General features: G+C 41.0%; 1 protein-coding gene across 5 annotated transcripts in view; it reads right to left on the reverse strand.

The window, feature by feature from the left end:
- TAFA2 (TAFA chemokine like family member 2) overlaps positions 1 to 9,755 on the reverse strand; it is a 134,285-nt gene that overhangs the window by 109,145 nt on the left and 15,385 nt on the right. The window lies entirely within an intron of this gene.

Below are 9,755 nucleotides of genomic sequence, written 5' to 3' on the forward strand. Positions count from 1 at the left end.
TTTTGAAATATTACAAATGTAAATATTTCAAATATTTTCAGAAACTCTTGTTGAGTCCTATTTTTATTTGCAGTAAATATTTTTTAAATGCTAAAAATTCTGAAGGTGCCTCAAGTTTAACAGTGTCTGCAACAGCAGCTAGGTTCATACACAAGAGACACCTCATCATCAGCTCTCAGTGTTGCTCAAGCCAATAAACAAATAGGTGACCTTTTATACCTGTCAAAATCTTTAAACACTCTATACTCATTTTTCCTGCTTGTGCAAGCCAGCTAATCTCAAAACTACCTAGAAGTCAAAAGCCCAAGAATCTTCAGGTTACAGCCAGCATGTCAAAAATTCAAAACTGGGGTGGAAGAAGAGTATTTAAACCAATACAGGGGGAGAAAGCCTGAAGATACAAGAGCTTAACTGAAATATGAGCTTAATTGAAATAGTCATCTTTTTGAGAAAAGAATTTGAGTTATAATTTGGAGAGAAAAAATATTGTAATGCTTTAAGTGTGGTAGTACATCACTGCAAAAATGTAAAATAGGCAGTACTGTTGGAAGAATATGCTATCAAAGCTTTTGTTACACCTATTACAACAGCTAGTCAGAAAAAGAATTATTGCCCGTGGTTTTTTTAAAAGAAAAAACTGCATTTCAGTGGACTGTGATCTAAAGGTACTGAAAAGGAGTAATCTAAAAATGAATGCTAATAGAACACATTTCCAGCTTTGATCAAAGAAATCCTTAAATTATTTGGGTACAGTCTCTCCTATTGCTAAGAAAAACAAAGACAAAAATAGACTTACAAATGCCTCCAAAATAACTAGCAGCTGCCTGTGAATAAGATGCTAGACACTCCAAATATTGCCAATAAGAATGAATTTGTTGTTCTTGTTTATTCGTTTAGTCGTGTCCAACTCTTCACGACCCCATAGACCAGAGCACGCCAGGCACTCCTGTCTTCCACTGCCTCCCGCAGTTTGGTCAAACTCATGCTGGTAGCTTCGAGAACACTGTCCAACCATCTTGTCCTCTGTCGTCCCCTTCTCCTTTTGCCCTCCATCTTTCCCAACATCAGGGTCTTTTCTATGGAGTCTTCTCTTCTCATAATTCATTCTTAAGAATGAATGCATTGCACTAAAATGCCCAAACTCACTAACGCCTGAAATTCCTATCTAAGTGTTCTGATAGGGACATAAAATTAGCCATGAATTATTAGGCAGAATTAGTACTACTGATAGAGAAGATCTTTGTGTCTTCTTCCGAATGAAGCCTTCCCCTTCTCAACTGCCACCTCCTCATGCCTCTCCAGATTTCCTCACCTGTGTGACATTAAAGCATGACACTCAACTCAGCTTCAGAACCAAATGAAAGCCTAAAATCATTTATTATCTGCCTCCCCCTTCTCATCAATGCAGACGGATGATAAATTTTGAGTAAATGGAAGAGGAAACTTGGAAGAATGGACACAGCTTACAAGCTGTGCCAAATTTAAAATTTTTTTGACCCAGATCACAATATGCTTGATATTTGTGAAAGGGGGGGGGTGTAGTTCTGAACTCCTGTTTCTGACATCTTCTACAGCACTGATTAGTACAACAGCTCAGCAAATTGGGTAACTATAAGGCTTATCTTCCTGCAACAAAAGCATTATCAACTTCAATTCTATCTAGCGCAGGGGTAGGCAACCTACGGCCCAGGGGCCAGATGCGGCCCAACTGCCTTCTCAATCTGGCCCACAGACGGTACGGGAAGCAGCGTGTTTTTACATGAGTAGAATGTGTGCTTTGATTTAAAATGCATCTCTGGGTTATTTGTGGGGCATAGGAATTCGTTCAATTTTTTTCCCCAAAATATAGTCCAGCCCCCCACAAGGTCTGAGGGACGGTGGACCAGCCCACGGCTGAAAAAGGTTGCTGACCCCTGATCTAGCATGAGAGGCAGAGAAAGGGTTATGTCTTCCTTTCCTATTGTTTACTGCAGTCATTTCTACTGGGTAGCTTTTCATCATCTAAATGGGCCATTGGTTAAATGCTAACACATTTCCAAACAGCATGTGGTTTGGACTTCATGTAACTTACAAAGTCAGGAGCTGTATTTGCATATCAGTTACGTAAGCACTTAGCCAGAATTCTACATTTATTTCAGAATCAAGGCATGGTTATGAAACTTGAGTGACAATAAATTACCGTATTTTTCGCTCTATAAGACGCACCAGACCACAAGACGCACCTAGTTTTTGGAGGAGGAAAACAAGAAAAAAAATATTCTGAATCTCAGAAGCCCGAACAGCAAGAGGGATCACTGCGCAGTGAAAGCCTGAATCCCTCTTGCTGTTCTGGCTTCTGGGATAGCTGCGCAGCCTGCATCGGCTCCATAAGATGCACACACATTTACCCTTACTTTTTAGGAGGGAAAAAGTGAGTCTTATAGAGCAAAAAATACAGTAATTTATCTTTAAGGTACCAGAGGATTCTTTGATTGTGGGATGTAAACAGATAGCAGTTGTTTGCATGGCCCAGTGGGGTCAGCAATTTCGGTCTCGAAGCCACCCAAAGTGCTCCCCGTAGCATATTACAACTGCTGTTGACACGCCTCTTAATATAAAAAGCAAGGGGGAGAGCTGTTATTCCAGCAATACAGTCCCAAATCCCTGCTGGGCAGGCAGCATTAGTTATGCGGTTCTTTGAATCCTGGCCTGTGAGATTTTGTTTTTGTTCAAACAGACTTGGCTACCTTTCAGCTATTGAGAGGAAATGTGGCAAGTGTATGACGTCTTGAGAGTAGGGAGATTAGGTAAATGGTTTCTTTATTTGAAAAGGCAGAAACAAAGAATATGTACAATTCTGAAAGATTGCTGTTTGTGTAATACTAATTGAACACAGGACTTTCTCTGAAAAACAATCACTCAGCATACATACAAATTGGTGGATTTAGCAGGAATCCCTTTAGGCCAGTGTTAATTATTTGAGACTGAAGCCTAGAGACTGGAGTGAGCCAGCAAGGCGGAAACATGACAAATGGTAAACGGCAGCAACTTGTTCCACAAAACAATAAATACTGATTACGGTGATGATGCAGAGCTGAAAAGCTGCTTGACATGAAATGAAATTATTCAAAGTTAATGAAGAATAGAAAGCCTTCAAGGCTGGGAGCATCATAACAAGCAAACAAAACAACACATTGTGGAATTTGAGCTTCATTGGTTGGCCTTCCCCTTTCACTCATTGATTCTCAAAGACTACTAATTTAACTGAACAGTGTTTTTGCTCAGCTGTGACACTATTGATTCAAACTTGGAGCTGGTCAGACGTTTGATTTAAGAATTCATTGACTAAATACACACAGAGAGAGTAAAGTTGCTTATACAGCAACCTTGCAAACACTTTTGCAAGGCCTGCTTGCCCTGCTTTTTGGCCATTTCCCTGGGAGGGACGCCCAAGAAGAGACAGTGACCAGGCTTGAATTTCTCCTGGCACATGTACAACACGCCTACCTCTAGGTCTCCCCCTGCCATGGTACATATGCATGCACAAGATGTTAGAGACTCAAAAGGCTTGCAGCTTTCCAGAAGTCTGCAACCTTCCTAAAATACTTCTCCCTGGTGTGTGCTACTTTTCTATTTGCAATGATATTTTTTGAAGACAGGTAAACATTCCTAAGCTCTTTTCAAATCAAAATTGGGAATTATGCAAGCCACACATCCCCACTTGAATGATTATTCTAAGGCAATCTGAAAAGTGATCCCTAGCGACTTCAAAAACACTTCTTGCTCAGCACCAAACAAACCTCCTTCTTTTAACCCCTGCAAACTGCAGCAGAAGAGGAAGTGGCAGGATGGCAGAGAGAAGAGAGGAGAAAAGCTGGACCTTTTATTTCTATTCCATGTCCCTGAACCGAAAGGTAACAACAATATACCGGTACTTCCTTACATTTCTGCAGAGTGAACTGATCTGTTCAATGTTAACTGGTATGTTAGGGTGATGGAGAACAAAAGGGGAAAGCTCCCATCCTCTTCTTTCCTTACCTGCCCACATCTTCTATTCCTCCTGCTGCCACTTGCAAAAGACGAGGGGAAAGAAGGCAGCAAACCCCTCTGGAACCCATGACTTGAAATCATGTGACAAACGGGAGTGTAGACGGATCCATAGTTTGGTAAAAGATTCAAGTTTCAGAATCTTACAACTTTTTTTTTTTAAAGGAGGAAATGGGTGGGTGAAGGAAACTTTGCTACAAAAGGTAAGGCCGGATATATTTGGCGAAGGACATTAATTCTGTTTAGGTTTCAGCATGGGGGTTTAATTTGAGAATCCCTGACAAAGCTGGAAAGTCAGTTGGCTGAAAGTCTATATTCATCCTTCTCTCGCTTTGGTGGCTTAAGTGTACATAGTGGAAGTCAGTCTTTTGGAAGGCTTGCTTCTTTCTGTTGCCAAGAAGTAGAGAGTGCACATTGAGAGTGTCTCAGGAGGAGTTTTATGTGAACATAAAAGCTTCTGTAATTGCTGTCCATACTCTTGTGAAATGAGAGATTATGGGGCAAATAGGGACTTGGGTTGTTGTTGTTGTTTAAAACAAAAATTAGAAGCACATGATTAACAAATCATTATACTAAGTAATCAGAAGAAGAAAAGGAATTTGCCCTCTCTAGATTTGTGCCTACTCTGCTAACCACCTAGAGGCAGAGTCAAGACTGGAAGTTAGTGGAAGGTTACTTCCCATTTGGGCTAGCCACTAAAAATGTTTTTCCCACACTTCCCAAAGTTCCTTTCGAGTGTGCCTCCAGGATTAATTCACCCGTGCCTATATGCTCCACTCCTCCACTGACCAAGAATTGTACATAGAGTTGGAAGAGATTTGTCCTTCTTTTATTAAAATAGTTTGGTGCGGCTTTTCTAAACTAATTCAGAAGAGTATAAACCAGTATCAGTTGGTAGGGTGGCAGTGCAGCTAACAAGTCAGGTCAGCACCAATGCACGGCACTGCTCTGATGCTATATATATGAAAACATTAACAATAACTGGAAATCAAACTGTATTCATTGAGAATTGTTCACTTATTTCCACCCTCTGCTTCCTATTCTTTAACCAGTTACCAGTCCACAAGAGAACGTCTCAATTACTATGAGCCACAACACAGATACAGCCACAGAATAAGGTTTTTTCCCCTTCTATATAGCCATCACATTCTGGCACTCACTTAGTTTGAACACAGCATAGAACTTTACTAAGAGTGTTTTTTCTCACACACACAGAACTGAAATTAAACATATATATCTGCAGGAGAGCAAACAAAAGCAAAGAGCAGTGATAATTCATGATGACAATAGGAGTGTTTTATGTGTGCCCTAAGCTGTTCTTGCCCCAGTAAACAATGCAAATGGGAATATATAATTAGCAGTAGGTATGCTGAAAGCCAAAGGATATTGACATACAGAGGAATTAAAGAAGCTGATATAATATTCTCCAAGGCTGAAATAACATTTAGTAAATTATATGTTAAATAAAGCAGGCAGAATAAAAGACAGAAACAGGATTGCACCTGGCACAGGGTAGCCTTCTTTTTTGCAGAATTGTGATACAAGATCTCTAAGGGCTACTAGCTTGTGCTCTGGGAGCCTGGAGGGCTGAGTCTCCACATCCAGTTCAATGCCAAAGTAAAGTAATTGTGTAGCACGGCCTTTGGTCTTCTCTGTATCCAGTGGGACACCTAATTCCAATGCTAGAGATTGGAAGGATGCAGTGATAAGTTGCCAGTCATTAGAATATCATCCAAATAATGAGTCACCAAATGCGAACCCGACCTGTGCATGAGTGCCCACTCCCAAGAAGGTGATAAATGTTTCAAAGGCAGCACATGCAATGGAGTACCCCGGGGCATGCCCTTATCAATATACCAGGAGTAAGGCACTTTTCTCAGATACCAGACAACAAGGGTTTGGGTGCCAAGCACTTACTGCAGATGCCACAAGTATCTAGTACTGTAATCAGATTCCCAAGCACATCACTGATTTATGTTAAACTTTCTTCCGAACAGAGAAATATATGAAACTACAATGATTTTTCCAAAAAAATAATGAAGGCGAAGACTGCATAGTCCTTGAATCATGCTGCTGTTAACACTACTAAGTGTATGAGAGAAGGAGTTGATTGGTTTTAAAAAGTTTTCAATTACTGAAATATGCCGGAGGCTCCTAGAAGGGGTTTATATTCTCAGTTTCAGGTTCCTGAAGGTGACTGTCACCTCTTTGCATGAGGTACCTCAAGAAAAAGACAAAAGCAAACTGGACTGAAACTAGTGAAGCCTTGAAAATGCTTCAGCTTAAAAAAAATGATAATCTCAGCAGGTTTACAGTCTTTCTCTACTCAGGTAAGTCCCATTGAGTTAAACAGGACCAAGGTAGGAAAATGTTTAGATTATTAGAACACCTATGGTTTCTGCAGCATAATCTTTATAAAATATAATGTTGATAATTAATACGAGGAAATTAGCAGGAAAGAAATGACATTCTTAATCTGAAATAAGCACAAACACAGTAATACTGTTATCATGACACTGCATAAGGATTGGATGGATATGATCAAAGTGAAATTCCTGCTAGTATCTCTTCAACTCTCCTACAGAATTAGTTGCATAAAATATATTAAGACTTGACTTATAGCTTGGACCCCAGAATATCCTTTTTTACTTTAACTAAAGAGCCTTCCTTTCGGTCATTTTTCTCACTTCTTTTCGTATAGCTTTTTCTCACCCATCATTTTTCCTACCTTGTGGAGCTGCGTCCATAAGTTCACATAAGCAAATCCAAGAATAACAGAAATGTAAGAAATATCTTTATAACGAGCATCTAAAACATCACAATGTAGCCAACAGTTTTCTACCACTGTGGTCAGCACTGCCTTCATTTCTCCACAACAGTGTCTTGAAATTCTATGTTCTGAGATGTCTTTCAACAGTTAATCAACTACTGGCTGTGAAATGTTAATAACCTCCTACAAACAAAATATAATTGCTTCTTCTTATCTACCCTGTTACAAGCAAGATAACTTAATATACAAAATATAATTTGCTATATAAAATACACTGAGCTATGTATTTGCTCTTCTCATTTAAAAGTCGCATTTTCTACAACTTTTCCCAGTTGGTGTTAGTGCAGGCCACCCAAATGGATTTCTCTCAGCATTTTCCCTATGAATTTTCCAACACTGCAGCTTTCTCATGATGCCCCAGTGTTGGCTTATCCTTCCACCTAAACATTTCTAAAAGTTAATTTAATATGGATACTGAGTTTAAATCCCCTGACTTATACATGCTTCCCATTTTCCCGCTGAAGGACTGTTTTTCCTCTATCGTCAAGTTCATTTTCACATTTAAGAGAAGCAGCCGCACAGAATTGTACAACAGTCACAAGATTTTTACAACAGTTACCACTGCATACAAAACACAACAGAACAAAAACAAGCAACTCTGATACATGGTTTACCTTTTGTGCAAGGCAGAAAGTACACAGGTGAAGGGGGGTTAAAAATACCAACCTGGTGAATTATCCACAAATGTGATATCCAAATACAGGTCAAACATAGAGGTCCGCCTCCACGCAATTTTAAGCAGGGATACCTTACCTTCTGCTATTGGCCAAGCACAGAAAGATGTTGGGCTGTACAAGCATGAGTTGACTAACAAAGGGCAGAACATCAGAGGGAAATCTTGATTGTGCCTTTCACCAGAGATACATTCCAAAGAATAGTGAGTTTGAAACTACAATCACAGAGTAAAGGAATTGGGCAGGACTCACAAACAGTATTTAAATTTGTCAGCTGGCCAGCACCAAGTAGCTCAGAGCCTCTAGTGAGCTCAGAGCCTCCAGTGTGTAAAATGCACACAGCTCCTTCCTTTGTTTTCTGTTGTGCTGTGCTTTTGAAAATCTTTAAAAGCAGGAATCTATTCCAAGCAACTACTTTAGTTTTCCATCAAACCAGCACAGGTAGGATAAGACTCCACAGCTATCCATGCTCAAGATTGAAAGAAAGGAACAGGACTGATGATACCATGTCAACATTCTGAAGCTTTGCAAGCAGGCAATGCTTATTCATGGCCTTGTTAATACAAGGAGCAAGAGCTGTCCGCTAGTGATGGTGCTGAAATAAGGCTGATAGGCCATAGAGGCCATGTGCTGGAATTTCAGCAATGTAAAAAGAAAGATCGTTATTATTACTATTATTATTATTATGAATTAAATCTGTATACTGCCCTTCATCAGAAGATCAAAGGGTGGTTTACAACATAAAAATAGGACACAAAATACATAACAAAAAACAAATAAGCCCCTACCACAAGCACGTTTAAAAGCTAATAGATAAAGAAGAGCTTCAGAAGATGATTGCAGAGTCAGTTCAAATGGGGACAGGCATTCCTTGAAGTATTGCAGTCCTGAGCCATTTAAAGTTTCATAGGTGAAAACCAACACTTTGAATTGGGCCTCGAAACTAACTGGCAGCCAGTGCAGTCAGGGCAGGATTGGTGTTAGATGCTCAAACAATCTTGCCCCAGTGAGCAACTGGCCACTTAATTCTGCTGAAGTTTCCAAACTGTCTTCATAGGCAGCCCTAAGTATAGCAATCTAACCTACAGGTTACCAGAGCATGGACAACAGTAATTAGGCTCTCCTTGGGCCACAAGGTTGAAGCTGATAGAAGGTACAGTGGTACCTCGGGTTAAATACCCTTCAGGTTACATACGCTTCAGGTTACAGACTCTGCTAACCCAGAAATAATATCTCGGGTTAAGAACTTTGCTTCAGGATAAGAACAGAAATTATGCTCCGGCGGCGCGGTGGCAGCGGGAGGCCCCATTAGCTAAAGTGGTGCTTCAGGTTAAGAACAGTTTCAGGTTAAGAACAGACCTCCAGAACGAATTAAGTACTTAACCTGATATACCACTGTACTCTATGCCACTGAGGGCACTTGAGACTCAAGCAACAGCAGAGGTCCCAGAAGTATCCTCCCTATCCAGTTTCCTGCTTCATTTCATTCCCTTAACTACTATACCATACAACTCTTTAGGTGTTATCCAAAACCATTTCCCACACTTCACAGTACAATTTGACCCATGCATAAACCAATTCCAGTGCTAGCTGCGTTTCAGCACAGACAATGCAGGTTGGCTGCTAAGGACCTTCCTGCAGTAAATTCACAACATAGCTAGGCTTTGGGACTCCTATGCAAGCAATGCCCTTGAAGCTCACCCAGAAACTCCAGCGGGTGCAGAATGCCATGGCGAGGCTCCCTACAGGGTCCTTGCTGTGGGATCACATTCATCCAGTGCTTTACCAGCTGCACTGGCTCCCGGTGGAGTACAGGGTCAGGTTCAAGGTGCTGGTTTTGACCTTTAAAACCCTATATGGCCTAGGACCCTCGTACCTATGGGACCGCCTCTCCTGGTATGCCCCGCAGAGGACCTTAAGGTCCATAAATAACAACACTTTGGAAGTCCCGAGCCCCAAGGAGGTTAGATTGGCCTCAACCAGGACCAGGGCCCCAGCCTGGTGGAATGCCCTACCACAGGAGATCAGGGCCCTGCGGGATTTGACATCTTTCCGCAGGGCCTGCAAGACAGAGCTGTTCCACCTGGCCTTTGGGCTGGACTCAGTCTGACCTCCCTCTCATTTATTTATTTTTGATGAAACCCCTTATATGGGATTTTGTATATAAAATTTCCCTCAGTTCTTTTTGCTGGCCCATGTAGGACCGGCATGGATAGTTGGCCCTG

Source organism: Podarcis raffonei, chromosome 10 (assembly GCF_027172205.1).
Source record: "Podarcis raffonei isolate rPodRaf1 chromosome 10, rPodRaf1.pri, whole genome shotgun sequence".
Classification (NCBI taxonomy): Eukaryota; Metazoa; Chordata; class Lepidosauria; order Squamata; family Lacertidae; genus Podarcis; species Podarcis raffonei.